This window comes from Eubalaena glacialis, chromosome X, assembly GCF_028564815.1.
Source record: "Eubalaena glacialis isolate mEubGla1 chromosome X, mEubGla1.1.hap2.+ XY, whole genome shotgun sequence".
NCBI lineage: Eukaryota > Metazoa > Chordata > Mammalia > Artiodactyla > Balaenidae > Eubalaena > Eubalaena glacialis.
The window spans coordinates 38,027,888-38,054,855 of NC_083736.1; the positions used below are offsets into that span (position 1 = coordinate 38,027,888).

Consider the following 26,968-nt stretch of genomic DNA (forward strand, 5'->3'; position numbering starts at 1 on the left):
CAATGCAGGGGACACGGGTTCAAGCCCTGGTCTGGGAAGATCCCACATGCCGCGGAGCAACTAGGCCCGTGAGCCACAACTACTGAGCCTGCGCGTCTGGAGCCTGTGCTCCACAACAAGAGAGGCCGCGATAGTGAGAGGCCTGCGCACCGCGATGAAGAGCGGCCCCCGCTTGCCACAACTAGAGAAAGCCCTCGCACAGAAACGAAGACCCAACACAGCCAAAAATAAATAAATAAATAAATAAAACTAAAAAAAAAAAAAAAAAAAAAAAAAAAACCTAAAAAAAAAAAAAAAAAAAAAAAATGGGCGGAAAACCTAAATAGACATTTCACCAAAGAAGACATACAAATGGCCAAGAGGCACATGAAAAGATGCTCAACATCACCATTAGAGAAATGCAAATCAAAACTACAATGAGGTATCACCTCACACCAGTCAGAATGGCCATCATCAAAAAATCTACAAACAATAAATGCTAGAGAGGGTGTGGAGAAAAGGGGACCCTCCTACACTTTTAGTGGGAATGTAAATTGGTACAGCCACTCCGGAGAACAGTATGGAGGTTCCTTAAAAAACTAAAAATAGAACTACCCTACGACCCAGCAATCCCACTACTGGGCATATACCCCAAGAAAACCATAATTCAAAAGGACACATGTACCCCAGTGTTCATTGCGGCACTATTTACAATAGCCAGGACATGGAAACAACCTAAATGTTCAACAACAGATGAATGGATAAAGAAGATGTGGTACATATATACAATGGAATATTACTCAGACATTAAAAAGGAACAAAATTGGGTCATTTGTTGAGTCTGTCATACAGAGTGAAGTAAGCCAGAAAGAGAAAAACAAATATCGTATATTAACGCATATATGTGGAACCTAGAATAATGGTACAGATGAACCTATTTGCAGGGCAGGAATAGAGACGTAGATGTAGAGAACGGACATGTGGACACAGTGGGGGAAGGGGAGTGTGGGACGAATTGGGAGATTAGGTTTGACATAAATACACTACCATGTGTAAAATAGATAGCTAGTGGGAACCTGCTGTATAGCACAGGGAGCTCAGCTCAGTGCTCTGTGACGACCTAGATGGATGGGATGGGGGGGGTGGGTGGGAGGGCTTTCCAAGAGGGAGGGGATATAGGTATACATATAGCTGATTCACTTCATTGTACAGCAGAAACTAATACAACATTGTAAAGCAATTATACTCCAATTAAAAAAAAGATAAAAAACAGTTCATCATTTTAGTTAGATCAAAAAAAAAAAAAAGTCTACAGGGACTTCCCTGGTGGTGCAGTGGATAAGACTCTGCGCTCCCAATGCAGGAGGTCCAGGTTCGATCCCTGGTCAGGGAACTAGATCCCACATGCATGCTGCAACTAAGAGTTCGCATGCCACAACTAAGGAGCCTGCCTGCTGCAACGAAGGAGCGCACGTGCCATAACTAAGACTCAGGGCAACCAAATAAATACATAAATATTAAAAAAAAGTCTACAAAAAATAAATGCTGGAGAGGGCATGGAGAAAAGGGAACCCTCCTACACTGTTGGTGGGAATGTAAATTGGTGCAGGCACTATGGAAAACAGTAGGGAGGTTCCTTAAAAAACTAAAAATAGATTTACCATATGATCCAGCAATCCCACTCCTGGGCAAATACCTGGAGAAAACTCTAACTCAAAAAATACATGCACCCCAATGTTCATACCAGCACTATTTACAATAGCCAAGACATGGAAATAACCTGAATGTCCATCAACAGATGAATGGGTAAAGAAGATGTGGTACATATATACAATGGACTATTCAGCCATAAAAAAGAACGAAATAATGCCATTTGCAGAAACGTGGATGGACCTAGAGATTATCATACTAAGTGAAGTAAGACAAATATATCACTTATATGTGGAATCTAAAAAATGATACAAGTGAACTTATTTACAAAACAGAAACAGACCCCCAGTCAGAGAAAACAAACTTATGGTTACCAAAGGGGGAAGGGGGAGGAGGGAGGGATAAATTAGGAATTTGGGATTAATATACACACACTACAATATATATTGATAAAATAAACAACAAGGCCCTACTGTATAGCACAGGGAACTATATTCAATATCTTATAATAAACTATAATGAAAAAGAACCTGAAAAAGAAATACATATATATGTATATATAACTAAATCACTTTGCTGTACACCAGAAACTAACACAACATCGTAAATCAACTGTACTTCAATTAAAAAAAAAAAGGATCTAAAGAAGAAAAAACAAAACAAAGTTGGCAAACCAATGTTGGTCCCCTTTAAAAAAAAAAAAAAAAAAAAAAAGAAGTGAGGGACTTCCCTGGTGGCGCAGTGGTTGAGAATCCGCCTGCTAATGCAGGGGACGCGGATTCGAGCCCTGGTCCGGGAAGATCCCACATGCCGCAGAGCAACTAAGCCCGTGCACCACAACTACTGAGCCTATGCTCTAGAGCCCACAAGTCACAACTACTGAAGCCCGCGCACCTAGAGCCCGTGCTCTGCAACCTACAACAAAGAATAGCCCCCGCTCGCCACAACTAGAGAAAGCCCGCACGCAGCAACGAAGACCCAATGCAGCCTAAATAAATAAATAAATTTATCCGAAAAAATCTTTAAAAAAAAAGAAGTGAAACCTGGGAATCTGAGAGCAGCTCATCCAGGACATCTCAGTAAATGCTGAATCCCAAATGCGGTAAGTTGGGTGGGGCTGCTTGTGTTCACTGGAACAGCCGATTTAGACTCTAGCAAAGGGCAGGGCGGATCAGAGAGGAGAGCGGAGGGTTTCTTTTCTGTAACTAGAGGACTCGATGGATCAAAGGATCCCAGGCCATTAAAATCCTACCTTGACGTAGTTTGTTCGTTGATCCACAGGCTTATGGAGGATTCCCTCCATGTGGATTTTTGTGGATTTGGGGAGAGATTTCCCCTGCCAAGGCCCACTGGCTACCTTTTCCAGAACTGGCGATCACAATTTGCCCATCTCCCTTGGTAAAGAAGGACCACCTGGGTCTGCTTGTCTAAGCGGGGTTGCCCCCCTGCTCCACATACAGACCCTGCCTCCCCCCTTCCTGCTTCATATCAGGGCCTGGGCAGACTGGCCCTGATGAGGGGGAAGAGGGCCCCTCCCGATCTCCCCTCCGCATTTTCCTGGGCCGTGGCTTCCATGTCCCACGTTGTCCCACCCTCTAATCATGTGTACAAGTTGTCATCAAGAGAATAAGTAAAAATGAAAGTATGTAGGCTCATATTTTCAAACTGTCACCTTTGTTCCCTCATGTCCCCCATCTTCTAGTGTCTTCCGTCGTCCTGGCTCATCCACCCTCTCATTGTGGCAGCAACCAGACCAGTCTTGTTCTCTGCCTTACGGATGTATTAGCAGAAAACAGAGAAAAAGGAGCAGATTCTGGTGTCTGAGTTGTAAAGGCCTAGCCCCTGAGAGGAAACAAAATAACTCCAGTGGACCCTCTCTGTTTGAGGTGGTGACTGATGAGTCCAAGCCCCCCCAGACCACACAAAGGTCCCCTGGGCTGGGGTGGGTTGGGAGGTGGGGTAGATGCCGGAAGACCTGCTCACAGCCCAACATTCGCAGAGAGCCGCCCTCAGAGGGGCCCACAGATGACAGCAAGATGCAGACGTAAAGGTACATGTGCTTCTATTCACAATCACCAAAATGTGAAAACAGCCCAAGTGCTCATAAACAGCTGAATGGATACACAAAATGCGGACTATCAACACAATGGAATATTATTTGGCCATAAAGATGAATGAAGTACTAAATACCTGCTACAACATGGATGAACTTTAGAAAGATTGTGCTGAGCGAAAGCCAGACACAAAGACCACACATTGTATGACTGCATCTAAGTGAAATGTCCAGAATAGGCAAATTCACAGGGACAGAAAGTAGATTATTGGTTGCCAGGGGCTGGGGGGAATAGGGAGTGACTGCTAATGGGTGTGGGTTTCCTTTTGGGATGATGAAAATGTTCTGGAACTAGAGAATGTTGATGGTTGCACAACGCTGTGAACATATTAAATGCTACTGAATTGTATGCTTTAAAATTTTTTGGAGAACTTCCCTGGTGGAGCAGTGGTTAAGAATCCGCCTGCCAAGGCAGGGGACATGGGTTCGAGCCCATGCTGATCTGATGGGGTCCACAGAGCCCCCATTTGGAGGTCAGGCCATGCAGCGGGAGAGGAGCCCATCCTGCCCTGTGGCCCCCTTAGAGGGTGATTGGCATTGGTCAGGGACCAGTGGGCTCTGCGGACCCCATCAGATCCTGCCACCCAGCCCAGGGTGGTGTCACCAACACAGGCCCTCCAGGACTGGAGCCGGAAGAGCAGCAGCCTGGGAGGCCCTGAGCCTTATTCTCTAGCTGGTGGTCCCGCCCGTCACAAGCACCCCAAGATCACTTAGTGAACACCCCCTCCCCATCCCAGACACCTCAAATCAAGGAGTGTCCCATGCACTTCAGGAGCCTGAGGGATGGCAAAATCCCCAGGGGAGGCCTGGTAGCAGGGAGGGCCCCTCCCAGGCCACGGCAGGGGTCACGGCCCTTTGCCCATCAGTAGGGAACCGGCTAGCTCTCTGAGGCTCCTGTCCCATCACGAGCGGCCATTCAAGACCAAGCGGGTTCTGCACAAGGCCCTGCCTGGTTTACCAGTTTTCTGTGGGTGTCGACGTTTCCCATGGAGCACGATTCGTGATTGTCGCACAAAGTATCTACAGCCCTGGGAGACTGGCCAGCAGCAGCTAGACTGCCGCTGCCGTCGCCTTGGCAACCCAGCCCCCAGTCCCGCGGCCGCCCCGGCTCCGGGACGGGGGTGTGGTGCCCTCTAGTGGCCGCGTGCTGACACGGCGGGGGACCCGGACTGGGCGGGCGCTAGGGGGCCCTTCGTGCGTGGGAGGCTGGGAGGTGAGGGACCAAGGCGAACAGAGAGGGGCACGATCTGTTCAAGGTCACGGGGAAACACAGATCCAAGCCTTCCGGAGTCGGCCCTTTGGTATTTCGCTGCCGCTTGTCAATTCAAAGAAACAAACAAAAACCCCTCACAGGCTCGTACCTATACAGAGCTGATGAAGCTTAAGCGGCAGGGCCCCTCATTTGCAGAAGACTCTTGGCAGGGCCCTCAGAAATGGGTTCGCCCGGTCATACGTGTTGGTACAATCTGCAGAAGTGAACTGTAAATTAGTTTAAGATCTGTATTGAATTGTAATTGGTTAAGATGGCTCTCTCCCCACCCTGATTCTGTCACACTTCCCCTCGGGTCCTGAAGCATTAGAAGCTGCCTAAGAGGAAGTTGAGTTGGGGACACATTTTACTGTGACCTTCATGGGATCTGTTTACATAGTTATTACTGACCATCCTGGGGCAGGAATGACTTCCAGGAATAATCCCACTGCCCACCTGGCATCATGACACTGAGCACTAGAGCAGCTGGGATGTGGGAGGAGGCGGAGGAGAAACAAGGTTTGAAATGTACAGAGCCGGAAGCTGATCTGTGGGAAATTCTTCCAATCATCAAATGCCTAAACTTACGAGCAGCTCAAAACGGAAGTTTTTCTTGTTAAGTGTATCATCAATAATGCAGTGGGAAAAAAAATGCAGTGAATATAATTGCAAACTCCCTATAAAATGAAATTATTTTTCAAGTATGCCCATCTGTAACCAACAGAAATGATTCTGGCATGGAGAAGTAAATTGTGACAAAATTTTTTTCAGATTATACCAAAAGAGAGAGATAAAATCCGAAAAGAGACAATATATGGGTTTGGGGATTAATAATATACTTAATGAGAAGAAGTGAAGTATATGAACACACTGGGAAAAAAATTAAATGTCTTGCTGACTTGACCAAAATACTGATATTGACAAAAATAACACAAATCTCCTAATAGATCTCTACAAGACACTGAGGTCAGGTTGCCTGAGTATTGTCAATTCAGAGTATTTAAGATGGGTCTCTGAACATGAAACCTTGATATGCCCAGAAAATTTACAGCTTTTATATGAAAGAAACTTGATAGAGGTTTCCCCCAATTTGACAGCAGTCCTAAAAATGTACACAGCATTACTAATAACAAATCGCAAAGCTGAAATTTTTCTACAGTATCAATAATGAAAACCAAATTTCCATCAACCATGCTAAAAGAAAATCACAATGAATTATCTTTCTATCCTCTTGCTAGAAAATGATATTACAAGATTGTTGTCATATGAAAAGGCAAGCAAAGCATCTGCAGACAAAAATCGTAGGGAAAAAAGTGTTATAGAGGTTTGTCAGGCAGTTAACAAAACGTTATGTCAGTTTTCTGAATTATGTGAGATTTGAGGTATTTCTCAGCTTTTAAAATGTTATGTACTGTGTTTTCTTTCTGATTCTAAAGAACATTCCTTTCCTAATTCTGTATTCCTAATTTGCTGGGTTTTTTTAAGTCCCTCCAAATTATATAATCTTCAAAAACCGACAAAACCTGGAGCCACCTCATACGGACACCCACACACACCCACTCATCACATACATGAGAATCAAGAACTATAGGCTCATTAAGTAAAAAGAGGCACAAGACCCCTTTTCTTGAGACATGTGTGTGCTTTGGAGCAGCTCTTTTTATCAGTAAAAAGGTGCTGATGAACATAAGTGCAACAGCTGACTTCCATTCCAGAAAATTCAGAGAATCACAAAATTACCACAGAGTTATTAAAAGCTTGATCCAATGAGAATGACTTTACTCAGTTAAGCTACTTCTGCTGTTGGTTCCCCCAGAGGCTTCCATTCCTTTAGTGTCACCCCCAAGGAAATTGCAGAGGACAGCTTGGGGCCATCCTATCACCATTCCCTCAGACAGAAGGGGTGGGTTTTCTTCCTCGTTAGTCTCTTGGGTATTTTAAGATTGTCATCATCTGTTATGCAGAAAACCCCACCAAACTTTCATTTTTTACCTTAATGTTTCATGAGGTAAACTTCTTTCATCTTGTTCTACTGACATTTGTAGAAAGAGGATTTTTTGAAAGTCTTTGCTCAGAGTTAAGCAGCTCCAACCTGCAGAGAGGTGCCTTATCCATTTGAATGTACAATAATATCCTCTTTGGTGGAGAGCTTCTAGATCCACGATGGTTTTTTCCTGTCAGGCTGTACTAGAAGAAACATAAGAGGCATAAGGGTACGCCAGATGGTGAAAAATAGGTTTACGGCACCAAAATAGTGTTGTTTTTATTAAAAACTAGGCTAGCACTGAATGCCAGAAGGTGTGAAACCCAGCTCTGAGTAACAACCTCCACATTTACGGTTAATCTTAGCCTGTATGAACCTCCCACCAGGTGAAGCAGGGTGGGCCCGCAAGCCTTGTGGGGGGGGGAGGAGGGCGAGGGGGGGAGGAGGGCGAGGGGGGGAGGAGGGCGAGGGGGGGAGGAGGGCGAGGGGGGGAGGAGGGCGAGGGGGGAGGAGGGCGAGGGGGGGAGGAGGGCGAGGGGGGGAGGAGGGCGAGGGGGGGAGGAGGGCGAGGGGGGAGGAGGGCGAGGGGGGGAGGAGGGCGAGGGGGGAGGAGTTGGGGGGGAGAGGGCCAGGGGGAGTGTTGCAGGGCTGCCTGCAAAGGATGCTGGAGGCACATGGGGGAGCCAGTGGGCCTGCTTCTTGGAGGGCCAGCCTGGCTCCCCACCCCTTCCTATTCCCATGCCCCACCATCACCGCACTGAAAGTCCTCAGCCAGGTGCTGACTCACCCACATCTCCTTCATATTGGATTCTGATGTCCAAGAACGGGTAAGGCTGGAAACTTGAAGCCGGTAAGGCTGGAAACGTGACCTCCAAGCAGTCCTAGGCTTCTTCAGCGTTATTGAAGGTAACGGCCACGTCCAAGTTTTCCCCAAACCATTAGTGTTACTGAACCAAACTTGGGTCCGCTCGCCTCGCCGGCGCAGTAAAGCCAATCTACTGACACTGGGTCGTGGTGAAGGGAAGTGCAGCGTGTACTGCAGGGCCCCAAGCAAGGAGTCCAGGCACCTAATGCTCAAAAGGCCCAAACTCCTGATGGCTTTCAGGGGAAGGTTTTTAAAGAGAGGGTTGCTGGGTATGTGATCAGCTGGTGGACATTCTTCTGATTGGTTGGTGGTGAGGTAATCAGGAGTCAACATCAACCTTCTGGTTCCAGCTGGTCTGGGGTCTGCGTGCTTGTGGGCAGCAGACAGTTAACTTCTTCCACCTGGTGGGGGCTTCAGTGTCTGCAAAACAGCTCAAAGGATTTGGCTCCAAAGATTATCTATAGCCCTTGAGGAGGAACTAAAGGTCCTGACTTTGTTTAATGGCCAAACTATTATTTTGTCTTGTTTGACTGTTTTCCTTTGTTTCTCCATTTTCTCACTTCTCTGATTAAATATATTCTTTGGAACTCAGGGAAGGCCTAGGAGGCTAAAGTTTTCCTACAGACAAGAGGCAGGTGGAGGACATGGGGGGTGGTCTGTCCTGGGAAGGCCCAATAGGGTCCTGCTTGGTTACATTACCAAACGGTGTCCCTCAAACTCTCCAACTTAAGGGAAACCAGCATCTGAGAGGGTTAGGCTCCTCATCAAAAAAAAATCCTTATTTATCTCCATTGCCATACTCAGAGTCAGTTAGCTGTTGCTACAAAACAACCAACCACAAAGCTTAGTGCCTTAAGGCACCAACTCTTGATTTAGCTCTGGATTCTGCAGACTGGTGATCTGGGCTGATGCACTTGGCTCACACCCGCGTCTGTGATATCTGCTGCCAGGTTGGCTGGGGATAGGCTGGTCTGAGATGGCCTCTGCTGGTCAGGTTGTCTTTCTTCTGTGTGGTCTTGCATATCCCAGCAGACTAGCCTGGGTTTGTTCACAGGGAGGTGGCTGAGTTGCAGGAGATAATGCTGAAACAGCAAAAATGCTCACGGCCTCTTGAGATAGGCCTGGACCAGGAATAACGTTTTGTATTCAATTGATCAGAGCAAGTCCGAAGACCAGCCCAGGTTCAAGGGCTGCAGCTCTTGATGGGAGCAGCTACTCTGCATTGAAAATGGATGCAGGTACAGAGAGAATAATAACTGTAGCCACTTTTTCTTTTTTTTTTTAAATTTTTTTTATTAAGGTAACATTCGTTTATATAAGTTTCATGTGTACAACATTATATTTCTATTTCGGCTTGCGGGATCTTAGTTCCCCAACCAGGGATTGAACCCGGGCCCTCGGCAGTGAAAGCGTGGAGTCCTAACCACTGGACCACCAGGGAGTTCCCATATTTCTACTTCTTTATACACTACAACATGCTCACCACCAAAAATTTAGTTTTCATCCATCAACATACAGTTGATCCCCTTTACCTATTTTGCCCTCCCCCTCCTTCCTTCCCCTCTGGTAATATTGTGGGACTGAGGGAACGAAATGTGCCCATGAAACTGAGAAGGCATCTTGAGACCAAAAATCGAGGCAAGCAGCTCCATATAATCAATGGATCAGTTTATTATAGGGTAACTTACTCACAGGATGGGATCTGGATCTGGTGGACAGCAAGTCAGCAGCATTGGTAGCTGCACTCTGTACCACTGAGGGACCATTGGGACAATTTTATAGTTAATCTAGGGTATGGGTGTAGTTGCTTGGAAATGGGCCATGCATTCCTAAATTAAGATTTATGAATGGGTAACTAGTCACATGGGTGCTGGGAATACGTCACAAAAGGTTTTCATCATTGTTTGGGGCCTAACGGAGCATAGAGCCTACCAGGTCCTAATGATTATTAAACAATATCTATTAACTACAAAACCCTTGATGACAGAGAAGTGCTTCACTGCATAGTACAGTCCTGGGTAGGGTCAGTGAAAGGATGGGAGAACTGTAAGGGCCTAAGATGGCATCAGTTATGCTACCAGCCATACAGGTAGCCACTACTCTGTCCTCTGTATCTACATGTTTGTTTTTGTTTCCTTTGGTTTGTTCATTTGTTTTTGTTTTGTTTTTTATATTCCACATATGAGTGAAATCACACAGTATTTGTCTTTCTTCGTCTGACTTATTTCACTTAGCATAATACCCTCAAGGTCCATCCATGTTGTCACATGGATGTGATATATATATATATCACATCTTCTTTATCCATTCATGATCATATGGCTTCTCTTGTCATTGATATAGCGAATTGCACTGATCAATTTTTGAATATTGAACCAGCCTCACATTCTTAGGATAAAACCCATTCAGATATGATGTATTTTCCTTATTATGTATTATTGGATTTGATTTGCTCAAATTTTGTTAAGAACTTTTGCATTAATCTTCCTGAAGTACATTGGTATATAGTTTTCTTTTCTTATAATATTTTTGTTTGATTTTGGTATAGGGTAATGCCGACCACCTCATGAATGATTTGGAAAATAGTCTCTCCTCTTGAATTTCCTGGAAGAGTTTATGGAGAATTGACTCATTTTGTCCTTAAATATTTATTGGAATACTCCCATGAAGCCAGCTGGGCCTGGAGTTTTCTGTATAGAAATGTTTTCAACAAATTCAATTTCTTTAATAGATATAAGGCTAAACAGGTTATCTCTTTCTTCTTAATTGAGCTTTGATAGTTTATGTCTTTCAAGGACTTTTTCCATTTCACCTAAGTTGTCAAATTTGTTGGCATAAATTTCATAATTTTTTCCAACAGATATTAAAAATACTATAAAGCCTCTAGAATGAAAACAGTGTAGTACTGGTACGTGAATAGAAGAGAAACCAGTGGAATAGATCAGAGAAAGTCTAGAAAGAGACTTTATCCACGCATAAAATTGACCATTTTAACCAGGTGTACAGTTCAGTGGCATTAAATACATTCACATTGTGGGACTTCCCCGGGGGTCTAGTGGTTAAGACTAGGCGCTTCCACTGCAGGGGGCATGGGTTTGATCCCTGGTCAGGGAACTAAGACCTCACATGCCGCTTGGCGCAGCCAAGAAAAAAAGAATACATTCACATTGTTGTACAACCATCACTACCATCCATTTCCAGCACTGTTTTTTAATAGACGTTCAAAAATCCTACCTTTCATTCATTTAGTATTTTTACAGTTATTACAAGACCATTTCTTTTCAGTGCCTCAAAAATCCTCTGCGCTACTCCTTTTCCTGCCTCCCTCTCCCCAGCCCCTGGCAACCACTGATCTTTTTAGTGTCTCCATAGTTTTGCCTTTTCCAGATGTCATATAGTTGGAATCATACAGTTTGCAGCCTTTTCTGATGGGCTTCTGTCACTTAGTAATATGCATTTAAGGTTCCGCCATGTCTTTTCATGGCTGGATAGCTCACTTCTTTTTAGCATTGAATCATATTCCATTGTCTGGATGGACCACAGTTTATCCACTCACCTACTGAAGGACATCTTCGTTGCTTCCAAGCTTTGGCAGTTATGAATAAAGTGGCTGTAAACATCTATATGCATGTTTTTGTGTGGACATAAGTTTTCAACTCCTTTGGGTGAATACCAAGAAGCACGAGTAGTGGATTGTACGGTAAGTGTATGTTTAGTTTTCTAAGAAACCGCCAAATGATTTTCCAAAGTGGCTGAACCATTTTGCATTCCCACAGGCGATGAATGAGCGTTCCTGTTGTGCCGCATCCTTGCCAGCATGAGGTGTTGTCAACCTCAGAACTTTTTCATCATCCCAAACTGAAACTCTGGACCCACTGAACAATAACTGCCCTTTTCCCCCTTCCCCAGCCCCTGGTAGCCTCTATTCTCCTTTCTGTCTCTATGAATTTGACTATTCTCAATATCTCACATAAGTGGAATTGTGGCCATTTTTGCAAACAATCTGTCACCGCCTACTCTTAGGAACTGGTAGGTTTCTGGGACTCCAAAGTCTTCATCATCCACTTCCGTCCCACATTCTGGGCATAGCCATCCTTCCCAGAATCACATGTAATCTCCAAGACGCCTGGTCTCCTAGGGTGTGGTGGTGGAAGATCTTCCTCTACCTGAAGTTCAGGGTTCAACTTGAACTTGGGAGTAGTGATCAGTGCCACAGACAACTTAGCACAGACCTGCCCAGGCGCCTCTCTCTGTCCCTTTGGTGTCAGTTCCCTCACACTCCAGGGAGTAGACGTGACGCCTTGAACATGCCCCAGATGACCAGGTCGTGGGGGATCAGGAGCTCAACTAGCTGCCCAGACCCATTGCCCTCTCCACACTCACCTGCCATCTCCCAGGGCTCTCCTGGCAGACAGCAACATGGCTGGCCTCTGCCACACAGCGCCCTGGACACAAAGCTGTGGAGACCTGGGGAGGGAACTACTGAGGTGTCCCATCCCTTTCATTGACCTTCAAACTCCCTATGATAACAGCGTGACCTCCCAGCCTAGGACAGAGGAGAGGTGGAAGGGAAAAGATGTGGAGAAAGGAAGAGAGAGAAAAAGCAGAATGAGGGTGTGCAGTGAAGAATGAACCTTGCCCGAAGAAAGGCCTGGCCTTTGCCTTGGTTCCTGGAAGGTGATCTCTAAACCCTTAGAATGTCTTGCCTGATAAGAGTATCTTTGTTTACCTGGGGGCCTTAGGCCACGCCAGATAGGAGAACAACTTGATTTACAGTAGGGGCTTTGGGTCACATGGTATCAGCTCAATACTCCACGCATATTGTCACAACATAGTTGCTGGGAGGAGTTAGCACTATCCATGCCGCCACTGGGAGAGGACAAATGGAAGCTCCGTGTTTGGACCTCTCCGGACCCTGCCCCCCTGCGTCTCTTCCCTTGACTGATTTTAATCCGTATCCTTTCACAGTGATAAACTGTAACCATGAGTATAAAAGCATTCAGTGAGTTCTATGAGTCTTTCTAGCAAATAATCAGACCTGAGGGTGGTCTTGGGGACCCCTGAACTCTGCAGTTGGTGTCAGAAGTGAGAGTAGTCTTGAAGACTGTTGCCTAATTTTACAAAGGGGGTACACAGATGGGGCATGCTAACATGTTAATAGTAAATGCAAGAATAATGGTCATAGCACCCTCAGCATGGAGATGCTTCTGGAAGAAACATCATGATGGCTGCCCAAGGAGAATCACAAGCTCCATTCAAACTTGTATTGGTTGGTGATGGAAAAACTACATTCATGAAATGTCACTGACTGGTGACTGGAGAAGAACGTAGCCATGTTCGAGGTTGAGGTCCATTCCCTTGTGTTCCACACCAGCAGAGGACCTATTAAGGTCAACGTATGGGATATATTGAGCTGGTCAGGAGAAATTTGGTGGATGGAGAGATGGCTATTATATCCAAACCCAATGTAGAATTTTAATGTTTGATGTAACATCGAGAGCTTACAGGAATGTGCCTAACTGGCATAGAGATCTGGTACAAGTATGTGAAAACAACCTCATTATGTTGTGTGGCAACAAGGTGGATATTAAGGACAAGAAAGTTAAGGCAAAATCCATCATCTTCCATAAAAGAAGAATCTTCAGTACTATGACAGTTCTGCTAAGAGTAACTACAACTCTGAAGAGCCTTTCCTTTGGCTTGTTCAAAAACTAATTGGATCACAGGGAACTATATTCAATATCCTGTAATAAACCATAATGGAAAAGAACTGAATTACTTTACTGTACAGCAGAAACTAACACAACATTGTAAATCAACCATACCTCAATTAAAAAAACAACAACAACAACTAATTAGAGCCCCTAACTTGGAGTTCATTGCCATGCCTGTTCTTGCCCCACCAGAGGTTGTCATGGACCGAGCCTTGGCAGTGTAATATGAGGCTGGCAGAGCAGGGTCCCCACAGCGTGCCCTGAAACCCCATCTCCACATGTATCAGACACCTTTATCCTTTTGTGGCTGATGTGTAATTTTATGGTGTCCATGCCAACTGCAGGTCTACTGCTCTCATAATGCACATGCCTCCTTCAAATAAGACCTTCATCTTCATTTTCAAGTGTCTATAGGGAGAGATGTTTGGAGTCAAACATTCATTTGCATTACCATGAGAAATATCAACTTTTCATCTGCCCACTAAAGGAAGAGCTGCCAGATTCTTTAAATATAATTTCAATTGTTGTACAATTTTAAATGGATGATAAAAAATGTCAATTGCTTACCTGTACTAACAAAGTTTCTCCTTGATGGTGACTATCAAGCATTTTGTTTATCATTAAAAAGTCTAGATCAGGAATTGTATGTGGCCATTACAAGCATAAAACCTCATGTAAAAAGTTATGTTGATAAAAGCTAACTGTGTACTAGATTGGTTAAAGACCACCAATCCCTCACATGCTAGTATTCACTTTGCAATGTGTCACTGCACTTTGTTCCTCCCATCCAAGGGTGGGTCTATTTCTCTACCCCCCTATCCCAGAGTCTGGACTGGCCTTGTGACCTGCTTTGGCCAATAGAAGTGGTTGGAAGTGACTTGAGACTCCCACAGTTAGCTCAGGAAGCTTGAGGCTTCTGCCTTGATTCTCCCAGAAGGTTCTGGTTGCCATATAAAGAAGTCCACTTAGCCTACTAGAACACGAGAAGCCATGGAGGAGAGGAGACCTGAGGAGTCCTAGTCCGCAGCTAGATATGTGAGTTAGGCCATCTGGAACCTTCCAGCCCAGCTGATCCTCCCTCTTGAGTGAGTCCAGTCAAAACTGGCAAGAGGGGCTTCCCTGGTGGCGCAGTGGTTGAGAATCTGCCTGCCAAATACAGGGGACACGGGTTCGAGCCCTGGTCTGGGAGGATCCCACATGCCGCGGAGCAGCTGGGCCCGTGAGCCACAATTACTGAGCCTGCGCGTCTAGAGCCTGTGCTCCACAACGAGAGGCCACGATAGTGAGAGGCCCGCGCACCGCGATGAAGAGTGGCCCCTGCTTGCCGCAACTAGAGAAAGCCCTCGCAGAGAAATGAAGACCCAACACAGCCATAAATAAATAAAATAAATAAATAAATTAAAAAAAAATATATTGTTGTTTTCAGCCACTATTCCTTGGGGTGGCTTGTTACACAGCAAAGGCTAATTAAAACGCAAGCTCAACTTATCATTAAAAATTGAAAAGATATAATAGGAGGGGGAAGTGGGTGGGTGTAGAGAGGAAACAAAATTGGCCCTACCTTGATAATTATTGAAGCTGGGGATTATCTACTCATCTATTTTTGTATATGTTTGAAATTTTCCATAGTAAAAGTAAAAAATAAAAGGGAGGGTTGGAAAGATTTCATTAGAAAAATGTATATACATACTTGATATTCAACACACTTAATTTTTTTACATGATTACATAATACACAGAATGAAATACTTTTTTTTTTTCCCAGCAGGCCACATTTTGACTCTCCAAATACTCTCCAGTTCTCCCCTGAATGTCTTAGAGATATTATATAAAATTTCTGGGTGTGTCATAAGGTGAACAAGGACTAAGAGCCCGGCCTGACCCCACCTCCAAAACCGGCTCCCAAGGCAGCTGGCGCCCCCAGCCGGCCCGGCTCCAGCGGGGCAGGAGCCCCCAGCCCCCCAGCCCCGGGTGGGAGGGGGCAATAAGAAGTGCGGCCTCCCGGCCAGGCTGCTCAACCCTACTTCCCTCCTACCTGCCGCATCAGGTCAAGACTGCCCAGGACAGCCTGCCGGACCTGCCCGACGGCTGGGGCTCCGGCTCGGGGTGAGGGGGGGATGGAGGGGGGGATGGAGCTGAGAAGGGCTGGAAAAGGCAAGCCAGCCTGAATTACAACCCTCCAAGCCCTCCAGGGAGGGGCCAGAAGCCCCTTTCACCAATCGGGCCCCCCCCACCCCCGCAGTCCATCCTTGCAAGGGGACAAGCGCGCTGCCCTGGGGCTAAGGGTCTCCCTGGGGCTCGCAGGCTTCGCGGATTGGGGGACCTCTGCCCCTCTGAGTCACACTCTCCGGGAGCCCCCGCATCCCCCGGCTCCGATCCACCCCGAAGTGAAGGGGTGCAGCACGGAAGGCCGGGTGGCGGCAGCCAGCACAGTCCGCAGCGGGGCTCCGGGCAGTCGGGGAGGTGGGGCGGCTTGGGCCCCGCGGGGCGCACCACCGGAGGCCGCCTAGAACCGGCTTTCAACTGCCTTGTTGATCCCGTCCCCCCTTCCTTAAGGAATGACTGCGAGTTCTCTGGCCTCGAAGCCACCCTCTCAGGAAGCCCTTTCCTTGCAAGGACGCCCAGAACCCGCGCGGGGGCGAGGGAGGGTTGGGGGGAAGGGAGGAAGGTGGTGAGTGGGGGAGGGAGGAAGGTGGTGAGGAGGGAGGGAGGGAGGAAGGTGGGGGGAGGGAGGACGGTGGGGGGAGGGAGGACGGTGGGGGGAGGGAGGAAGGGGAGGGGGAGGGGTGGGGGAAAGAGGGAGGGAGGAAGAGGAACGAATTGCATTGGCCCATGCCTCCGCAACGGAAGACGCTGACACCCTCGGTCCGGCCCACTCCCCGGGGGCCCAGCGTTCCCGATCCCCACGCCAGGCTGCAAACTAATGAGCACACAGACCCGCGGACTAGAACATAAACAAGGATATTTTATTACTTCCTTTTCATTTTTTTTTGCACACTAATTAATAACTAAACTACTGCAACGAAAAGAAAAAAAGCAAGCGGAATCCAAGTATCCTCTCAGTTGCCATTTAGTTATATAAGAAGGAGGAATTAAGGCTAGTTGGCGTTAAAGAGTTCCTCCAATGCCACGCTCCAAATCCAAGCCCCTGCACCGGCCTTAAATCAAAAGGGAAAGCAGGCCCAGCTGGCCTTAAATCAAAAGGGAAAGCAGGCACCAGCCGCCAAGCACAGAAAGTGGGGCAGATTTCTGCCAGCAGCTAACATGATAGCCTGCTTCTGGGGGACGACTGTTACAGGTCACAGAACTGGGCCCAGCTAAAAGTCACCAGCCCTGCACAGCTCCTGGTACACCCATTCGCTATTTTGCAGGGATGGGCTCCAGACAGCTTCATTTGTAAGGTGCTCCCACCCCCGCCCCATGGCCAGAGTTGCTGGCCCAGGGAGCAGACACCGGCCCCAAGGTACGGGGCCACCAAGAGTCCCCTTGCCCAGGAATTTAGGATTGGGATGGAGAAAAAGAAAACAGTGTTTATGAAGAGCCAGAAAGCCATTCTGTGTAAGTAGGGGGGCTGTGGGATGCTGTAGGCCTGAGGAGGCAAGCTATGTGGGGGGACAAAAGGCTGAGGAGGAGAGAGGGAGAGAGAGAATAAAGAGATGCTGGAATAGAGAGGGGCAGGCCACGGCAGTTCTGCCTCTGCCTGTGTTCCCTGCTGCCTTCCAGGCCTTTCTGAGGCCCACTGCAGCACCCTCCCATCTTCCAGAACAAAAATCTCTGTCTTCTGATTCATCAGACACCTATGACCTATAACCTTCTTCGGAGGTTCAGTACGCTTGAAACTTCTGGTACTTGTACTCAACGGAGTTCTAAATAATATGCCCTCAAATCAAAGCGCTCTTTCTCACTTTACTTTTTTAAAAAATAGATTCTATTTTTTAGAGCAGTTTTGGGTTCACAGCAAACTTGAGAGGAAGGTGCAGAGATTTCTCATATAGCCCCTGCCCCGACACATGCAGAGCCTCCTCCATAATCAACATGCCCCATAGAGTGGTATGTTTGCTGTAATTGATGAACATACACTGACACATCATCATCACCCAAAGTCCATAGTTTACATTATGGTTCACTCTTGGTGTTGTATGGGTTTGGACAAATGTATAATGACACGTATCCAACATTTCAGGGTAGTGCCACTGCCCTAAAAATCCTCTGTGCTCATGCTATTCATCCCTCCCCCACCTCCAGCAACCACTGATCCTTTTACTGTGTCCGTAGTTTTGTGCTTTCCAGAATATCGTATAGTTGGAATCATGCAGTATGTAAGCCTTTTCAGACTGGTTTCTTTCACTTAGTAATGTATTTTACTTTTATGGTAAAAGTTTCTTGCTTACATTTTCCTAACCCTTCTCTCCTTTAGCGTACACAGTCCATAATACCTTCCAGTTGAGGAAAAAAGCTTATTCCAGGCCTACAAATCAATTGGAATCAAATGTTTTTCCTTTGGGAAAAGGGAAACTCACACTTCCTGCATACTGGAAACCAGAAATTCCAGCGTTTCCAGTTTCAGGCGCAGTCCAAGCTTTCTAAAGCGTTCTCTGACCATCTTCCAGATCAGGGATGTTACAATCCAGGGGCGCATGCTCAGAATTGTGGCTGCATCACCCAGGGATGGGCATGACCTGAGGCCTTGGCATCCACGGAACCATCCTGAAGGCTGCCTCTCCTCACCCAGGCAGCGTGGTCCCACCTGCAATACGCAGAGCCCGGTTATGCTCTACTTGGAGGCAAAACCACGGGGGCCTGTTTCAGGATTGCAAATACTCATCCCCCCTTACTTCTCTGGAGGTCATGATCGTGGCACTACTGGCAGGTATTTCCCTCACTTCATCCCCACACCGTCTCTGCATCAGCCAGAATCGTAACAACAAAAATAGCAATTGACATTTACCGACTGCTAATTATATGCCAGGCACCTTGCTAAGCCCTTTTTATGTATGTATTTAATCCTCACAACCTTATGAGGTAGGTAACAGTAGTATCTCCCATTTTATAACTGAGGAAGCTGAGGCACAGAAAGATTAAGTTAGATGCTCAAGGTCACACAGCCTCAAAGTAGCCTAACCAGGATTTAAGTCCAGACAGTCTAGATTCAGAGTTCAGCTGTTAACCACTACACTGTGATGGGGAAGATATTGGTTACACATTGCTGCTTAACAAATTAGTCTGAAACTTGGCGGCTTAGAACAATGGACAGTTATTATCACACATAGTTTCTGAGGGTCAGGAATCTGGGTGCTCAGGGGAAGCTATAGTCAAGCTGTCGGCCAGGACTGTGGTCTCCCAAGACTTGACTGGGCCTAGAGGATCTGCTTCTGAGTTCATTCACATGGCTGTTGGCAGGAGGCCTCAGTGCCTTGCCACGTGGGGCCTCTCTATAGGGCTGCTCCAGACAAGCTTTCCCACAGTATAGGGAGGGAGAGAGAGATTGAGAGATGAGCCACTCTGCCTTTGATGACCTAGTCTCCTGGTCACCCATCATCACTCCTGCCTTATTCTACTCACTAAGTCCAACCCACACTCAACAGGAAAGAATTACACAAAGGCGTGAACACCAGGAAGCAGAGATCACCAGAGGCCATCTTGGAGGCTGGCTACCACAGGTGTGAAGGGGAGCTAAACAGAAAAAGACCATGCCCTCAGAAAAACCGAAAACCTGCTTTAGAGGTGACAGCAAAGAGCTAGCATGCAGCAATTAGAAGCGATGGATTATATGTACACATAGTATCAGGAATGCATCTGAAAAACTTAGTCCTTAGTGAAAAAAGGTAAGAAACAGGATGAATTATATAACCCAATACCATTAATGTAAATTCAAAATATATGCATACAGGTGCCATTCATCTAAACTGCAAAAACAGGAACCCTAATCTATGCTGTTAGAAGTCCGGATACAAATTACCCTCGGAGAGGCAGTGACTCGAGGAGGCTCAGGTGCTTCTGGAACACTCATCATGTTCTCTTTCTTGGGCTGGGAGCTGGTTACACAGCTGTGTTTGTTCATTTTGTGAAAATTCATCCAGCTGTGCACTTGTGATGTGTGCATTTTTCTGTATGTATGTTACATGGCTATACAATTTACATTAAAACCAAAAATACGTTCATGGAAAACATCAATACCCATTTTTCAAGAGCCTGTATAAAGGAAAAGATACACATTAAAAATGATTGTCTATGGGGGAAGGGGAGTGGAGAACGGAGATCAAACGAAATACATACACACACACACACACACACACACACACACACACACACACACGAGACAGGCCTTATGTGGATCAATGTTGTTAATATACCACAAAGGAGTGTTAGTAATTTGACCCTCTGCACCTGAGATTAAAAAAAAGATACAAAAAAGCTCTGCTTGTGATCTCACCATTCAGATGGACCACTGTAGAACTTGACTTCTTTACGATGTTTAGGAGTCTGTCTCCATCTAACCAGTTTCCTAAGGGATTAGGGTCCCTCACCCCCCAATCCTCCCAAACCCAGAAGAGCTGATCGCAGAGGCCCCACCAGCCTCTGTGGAGACTCTGTGGAGGCTGCTCTGGTCAACACCTACCCCTGCTGAGTGACTTAGTGGGGAGGAAAGATGCACTCTAATCAAATCCCCGGAAAGACTTAAAAGAGCTTAGCAAGTTCTCACACTTGAGCTGCATCCCAATGCCCTGGAGAGCTCATTAAAGCACAGAGTGCTGGACCCCTCCCCCAGAGTTTCTGATTCAATAGGTCTAAAATGAAGCCAGAGAATTTGCATTTCTAACAAGTTCCCCGGTGCTGCTGCTTCTGGGTGGTCCCAGAAGCTCACCTTGAGAACCACTGGTGCTACAAAGGAGGAGGAAGAGAAGTATGGTTACTGCCATTTCTGATTAGCAAGCTTTCCTCCCCCAGGGCGATCCCAGGTTCCAGAACAAACCTCAGCCCCGGCTGGGTCTAACCAGGTAGCCTCATTAGTGGAGCTAATCCCACAGACAATGGAGGAAGCTTTGTGAAGGGAAGATCTCTGAACTTGGAGACATCAACATACAGCTTCTGCAGCCAGCCCCACCCTCCATCTTGTGCAAGAGGTGATAGTCTGAGCTTTCAGCTGAGAAATTTGGGCCATAGCCATGTTCACTAGAGTGGTAGTCTCAGGGAAACATGAGTGTAAAACCGAGCAGAACCCTGCAGGGTCCTCCTGGGTACAAAAGCCCCTCCATGTCCCCCATTTCTTGTTTGTAGAGAAAAGGCTTTAATCTCCTAGGCCTTCCCTGAGTTCCAAAGAGCAGACTCAAGCAGTTACTAATTAGGGAAGTGAGGGAACTCAGAAACAAAGGAAAAGCAGTTAAATAAGAAAAGTAATGACAATAGTTCAGCAATAAAACAGAGTCCTAGTTCCTCCTCTAGGGATATCCATAACAATCTGACACATATCTTTGAGTTGTTCTACAGAAACTAAGACCCCCACCCAGGTGGAGGAGGATGACTACATGCTGACCACAAGCAGGTAGACCCTAGACTGGTTGGAACCAGAAGGTTGATGACTGTTTCCTGAAACAGCATGGAGGTTCCTTAAAAAACTAAAAATGGAGCTACCATATGATCCAGCAATCCCACTCCTGGGCACATATCTGGAGAAAACCATAATTCAAAAAGATACATGCACCCCAGTGTTCATTGCAGCACTATTTACAATAGCCAAGACATGAAAGCAACCTAAATGCCCATCGGCAGACAAATGGACAAAGAAGATGTGGTACATACATACAATGGAATATTACTCAGCCATAAAAAAGAACAAAATAATGCCATTTGCAGCAACATGGATGGACCTAGAGATTGTCATACTGAGTGAAGTAAGTCAGACAGAGAAAAACAAATATCATATGATATCGCTTATATGTGGAATCTAAAAAAAGGGGTACAAAGGAATTTATCTACAAAACAGAAATAGAATTACAGATGTAGAAAGTAAATTTATGGTTACCAGGGTGTCGGGGGGAGGGATAAACTGGAAGATTGGGATTGACATATACACAGTACTATATATAAAAGATAACTAATAAGGACCTACTGTATAGCACAGGGAACTCTACTCAATATTCTGCAATGGCCAATATGGGAGAAGAATCTAAAAAAGAGTGGATATATGTATATGTATAACAGATGCACTTTGCTGTACACCTGAAACTAACACAACATTGTAAATCAACTATACCCAATAAAAATTTTTTTTAAAGTTTCCCGAAACACCACACTGTTACCTCACCACCAACCAATCAGAAGAAAGTCCACAAGCTGCAACCCTCACCCCAAATGTTACCTTTAAAAAGCCTTCCGTGAAAGCCATTGGGGAATTTGGGTTTTTTGAGCATTAGCCGCCCATACGCCTTGCTTGGCGCCATGCAATAAATGCTGTACTTTCCTTGACCACAACCCGGTGTCAGTAGATATGGCTTTGCTATGCAGTGTGTGAGCAGACCCAAGTTCGGTTTGGTAACAAGTGTGCATCCAGGAAGGGGGTTCCCTCGCTAACTACATGATGACCCCACTCAAAGAAAGAATATGTTACAGAAGGGCATGGTCAGTAAGGAGTCTACACCAGGACTTCCTGACCTTCCCACACACCAAAAATGGTAACATTTGTATTATTCATTTGAGAGTGCCTATAAGAGCCTCGGTTTAAAAAAATGAAAAAACTATTACATTTCCTTTATAGTATATAGTTATGGTAATAATAAAATATGGAATTTGTATAAAATTCAAATTAAAATGTACAACCATCAGTTCTAGGGGAGGACTGCAGCCCATTCCCAGCACCTAGAGAGCCATGACACTCTGGCTGGGAGGCTCTGCTTCAGAGCCCATGGCCCACAGATCAGGAATCTGGCTGTGTTCCACCTACCAGAAGCAAGAGAGGTCTGGCTGAGAGGTCCCCATGTGGTAGTGTATTGGTTAGCTACAGATGTATAACAAAACTTAGCTTAAAACAACAATGAGCACTTATTATCTCATGGTGTCTGTGGGTCAGGAGTCTGGGAGTAGTTCTGACTCAGGTTCTCTCATGAGGTGCAGTCCAGCCTGGGCTGCAGTCTCCGGGGACTTGACTTCCAAGATGGCTGACTCACGTGGCTGGCTGTTGACAGGAGGTCCCTGTTCCTCACCTGTTCCTCGCACCTCTCCATAGGGCTGCGAGAGTGTCCTCACAAATGGCATCTGGCTCTCCCCAGGACTGAATCAAGAGACAGCAAGGCGAAAGCTACAGTGTCTCTTATGGCCCTCAGAAGTCACACACTGTTACTTCTGTGGTATCCTATTGGCTAGACAGGCCAGCCCTACTCATTGCGGGAGGGATGTACACAAGAGAGTGAACACTCAGAGGTGAGGATCATTGGGGCCACCTTTGAGGCTCCTGCCACAGGTGGTCTCTGGGGTGGATAGCTAGGGCTCTGCACTCATACTCTGGCCTCTGTGAACTATCCCTCTGGGCTATTCTCTTTCCTAAGCTCTGATTCTGTGCTTGCTTTACCAGTTAGGATTAGGTGTGGCTGGTAAAACAGAAAATAAATAAGTGGTTTAAACAAGATATAAGATGAATGGATAAAGAAGATGTGGTACATATATATAATGGAATACTACTCAGCCATAAAAAGGAATGAAATTGGGTCATTTATAGAGATGTGGATGGACCTAGAGTCTGTCATACAGAGTGAAGTAAGTCAGAAAGAGAAAAACAAATATATATTAATGCATATATGTGGAATCTAGAAAAATGGTACAGATGAACCTATTTGCAGGACAGGAATAGAGACGAAGATGTAGAGAATGGATGTGTGGACATGGGGGGAAGGGGAGGGTGGGATGAACTGGGAGATTAGGTTTGACATAAATACACTACCTTGTGTAAAATAGATAGCTAGTGAGAACCTGCTGTATAGCACAGGGATCTCAGCTCTGTACTCTGTGATGACCTAGATGGGTGGGATGGGGGTGGGGAGGGAGGTCCAAGAGGGAGGGGATATATGTATACATATAGCTAATTCACTTCATTGTACAGCAGAAACTAACACAACATTGTAAAGCAATTATACTCCAGTAAAAAAAACCCAAGAAACAAAAAATAAGTCTATTTCTCTTTCATTTGAAAGAAGTCCAGAGATAAGCAGACCAAGGCTGATATGGTGGCTCCACAGGCATCTGGGGCCCAGGTTCTTTCTATCTTTCTACTCTTTCATCCTTAGGGCATGGCTTCCATCCTTCAGGTCACAAAATGGTTGCTGGAAGTCTATCATCACACCCACATTCCAGGCAGGAAGTAGGGGAAGGGCAAGGGACAAAAGACCTCTCCTAGAGATCTCACCACCAACTTCCACTTACATCTCAATGGTCATCCTTAGATGCAATCATTTTCTGTCGGGCACATCGCTACCCCCAATAATATAGGGGTACTGTTGATAACGGGGAAGGGAAGAAAGGGGACTGGGTACACATGTCTACCACTTTTGCTAAGTGAGCTTTCCGCAAAACAATTTGGTTTCCCAGATTCCTTTATTCAGAGCAGGGGGGGCTCTTAATGGGGAACATGGGTATTTCTGATCCATGTAAACTTATGTTCAGAGTAAAGGAACATGTCCTTCTTTAAGTCGGTACAGTGGTACCCAGATTACATATCAGTTTGGGGCCTTTGGATATTCCAAGACAGTGCTTGAATTGATTTTCAGGGGCTAGGAATCTTTTTCAGGTTGGCAGTCCTAGAGCCTGGAGTCTGGGCCCTCAGGAGTGCCAGCCAGCTGGTTCTCTTGGATCTGGCCACCTTCCCAGGGCACTGCCACGGAGCAGGGCATCCCCAGTGCTTGCAGGGTTGCCAACCTCTATCCCCACCTCTATCCTCGGGATTCTCTACCCCTTCCCGCCCACTCTGAGGGATGTCTCTCCCCTCCTGTTCTTCCCTTGTCACCCAGCAGGACCTCTTCGATCAACCCAGGCTTTCCCTAAAGACTGGAAAGAGGACTTGCCTTGAGCAGCTCAGTTTTTTTTGTTTGTTTTGTTTTGCTTTGTTTTGTTTTGATTGAAGTATAGTTGATTTACAATGTTGTGTTAGTTTCTGGGGTACAGCAAAGTACTTCACTTATATTTATATATATATATTATTTTTCATATTCTTTTCCATTATGGTTTATTACAGGGTATTGAATATAGTTCCCTGTACTATGCAGTAGGACCTTGTTGTTTATTTTATATATAGTAGTTTGTATCTGCTAATCCCAAGCTCCTAATTTATCCCTCTCCCACCCCACTATCCCCTTTGGTAACCATAAGTTTGTTTTCTATGTGTGTGAGTTTGTTTCTGTTCTGTAAATAAGTTCGTATGTGTCATATTTTAGATTCCACATACAAGTGATATCATATAGTATTTGTCTTTCTCTTTCTGACTTACTTCACTTAGTATAATCTCTGGGTCCATCCATGTTGCTGCAAATGGCATTATTTTATTCTTTTTTTATTGGAATATAATTGCTTTACAATGTTGTGTTAGTTTCTGCTGTATAATGAAGTAAATAAGCTATATGTATATAAATATCCCCTCCCTCTTGGACCTCCCTCCCACCGCCCCCATCCCACCCATCTAGGTCATCACAGAGCACCGAGGGAGCCTGATACCTCCAGCTCCATTTTTCTTTCTCAAGATTGCTTTGGCTATTCAGGGTCTCTTGTGTCTCCATACAAATTTTAAGATTTTTTGTTCTAGTTCTGTGAAAAATGCCATTGCTAATTTGACAGGGATTGCATTGAATCTGTAGATTGCCTTGGGTAGTATAGCCATTTTGAAAATATTGATTCTTCCACCCCACAAACATGGTATATCTTTCCATCTGTTTGGGTCTTCTTTGATTTCTTTCATCAGCATCTTATAGTTTTCAGAGTACAGGTATTTTGCCTCCTTAGGTAGGTTTATTCCTAGGTATTTTATTCTTTTTGTTGCAATGGTAAATGGGAGTGTTTCCTTAATTTCTCTTTCAGATTTTTCATCATTAGTGTACAGGAATGCAAGAGATTTCTGTGCATTAATTTTGTATCCTGCAACTTTACCAAACTCATTGATTAGCTCTAGTAGTTTTCTGGTGGCATCTTTAGGATTCTCTATGTATGGTATCATGTCATCTGCAAACAGTGACAGTTTTTCTTCTTTTCCAATTTGTATTCCTTTTATTTCTTTTTCTTCTCTGATTGCCATGGCTAGGACTTCCCAAACTATGTTGAATAATAGTGGTGGGGGTGGACATCCTTGTCTTGGTCCTGATCTTAGAGAAAATGCTTTCAGTTTTTCACCATTGAGAATGATGTTTGCTGTGGGTTTGTCGTATACGGCCTTTATTATGTTGAGGTAGGTTCCCTCTATGCCCACTTTCTGGAGAGTTTTTATCATAAACGGGTGTTGAATTTTCTCAAAAGCTTTTTCTGCATCTATTGAGATGATCATATGGTTTTTCTCCTTCAATTTGTTAATATGGTGTATCACATTGATTGATTTGCATATACTGAAGAATCCTTGCATCCCTGGGATAAATCCCACTTGATCATGGTGTGTGATCCTTTTAATGTGTTGTTGGATTCTGTTTGCTAGTATTTTGTTGAGGACTTTTGCATCTATGTTCATCAGTTATACTGGTCTGTAATTTTCTTTTTTTGTGATATCTTTGTCTGGTTTTGGTATCAGGGTGATGGTGGCCTCGTAGAACGAGATTGGGAGTGTTCCTCCCTCTGCAATTTTTTGGAAGAGTTTGAGAAGGATGGGTGTTAGCTCTTCTCTAAATGTTTGATAGAATTCACCTGTGAAGCCATCTGGTCCTGGACTTTTGTTTGCTGGAAGATTTTTAATCACAGTTTCATACCCTCCCCCAGCCACCCCTCCCCTTCCCCAGCCACCTCACTGTGAGTGGGCCCCTCCGAGCGTGAGAACCCCTCCCCTCCCCCAGCCACTGGTCCCATCTTGCCTCTACTTTTCCTCCCCCCTCCCTCCCATGCCCCCAGGACCCACATGGCCGGAGGGGGCCCTTGAGGGTGGTGGTTCAGGCCCGGGACCCCAGCAGGCTCACTGGGGCCCAAGCAGGCGGGGGAAATGCTAGCTGCATTCCCTCTCCTATCCCCGGATCCCCCAAAGGTCTCTCCCCATCCCCACTGATCCCCTCACCGTGAGTGGGCCCCTCTGGGAGTGGGAACCCCTCCCCTCCCCCAGCCGCCCCTCAGGGGCACTGGTCCTGTCCCACCTCCACTTCTCCCCCACTCCCTCCCCCACACATCACACCCAGTCACCCAGGGGTTCCTCCCATCCCCTTACGTGTCTGAGGTCCCCCACCAGCACCTGGTAGGTGCCCTAG

At 45.8% G+C, this 26,968-nt stretch overlaps 1 pseudogene; it reads left to right on the forward strand.

Moving 5' to 3' along the window:
* Positions 1-13,064: 13,064 nt before the first annotated feature.
* LOC133081765 (GTP-binding nuclear protein Ran-like) lies at positions 13,065-16,063 on the forward strand (annotated as a pseudogene).
* Positions 16,064-26,968: the final 10,905 nt, after the last annotated feature.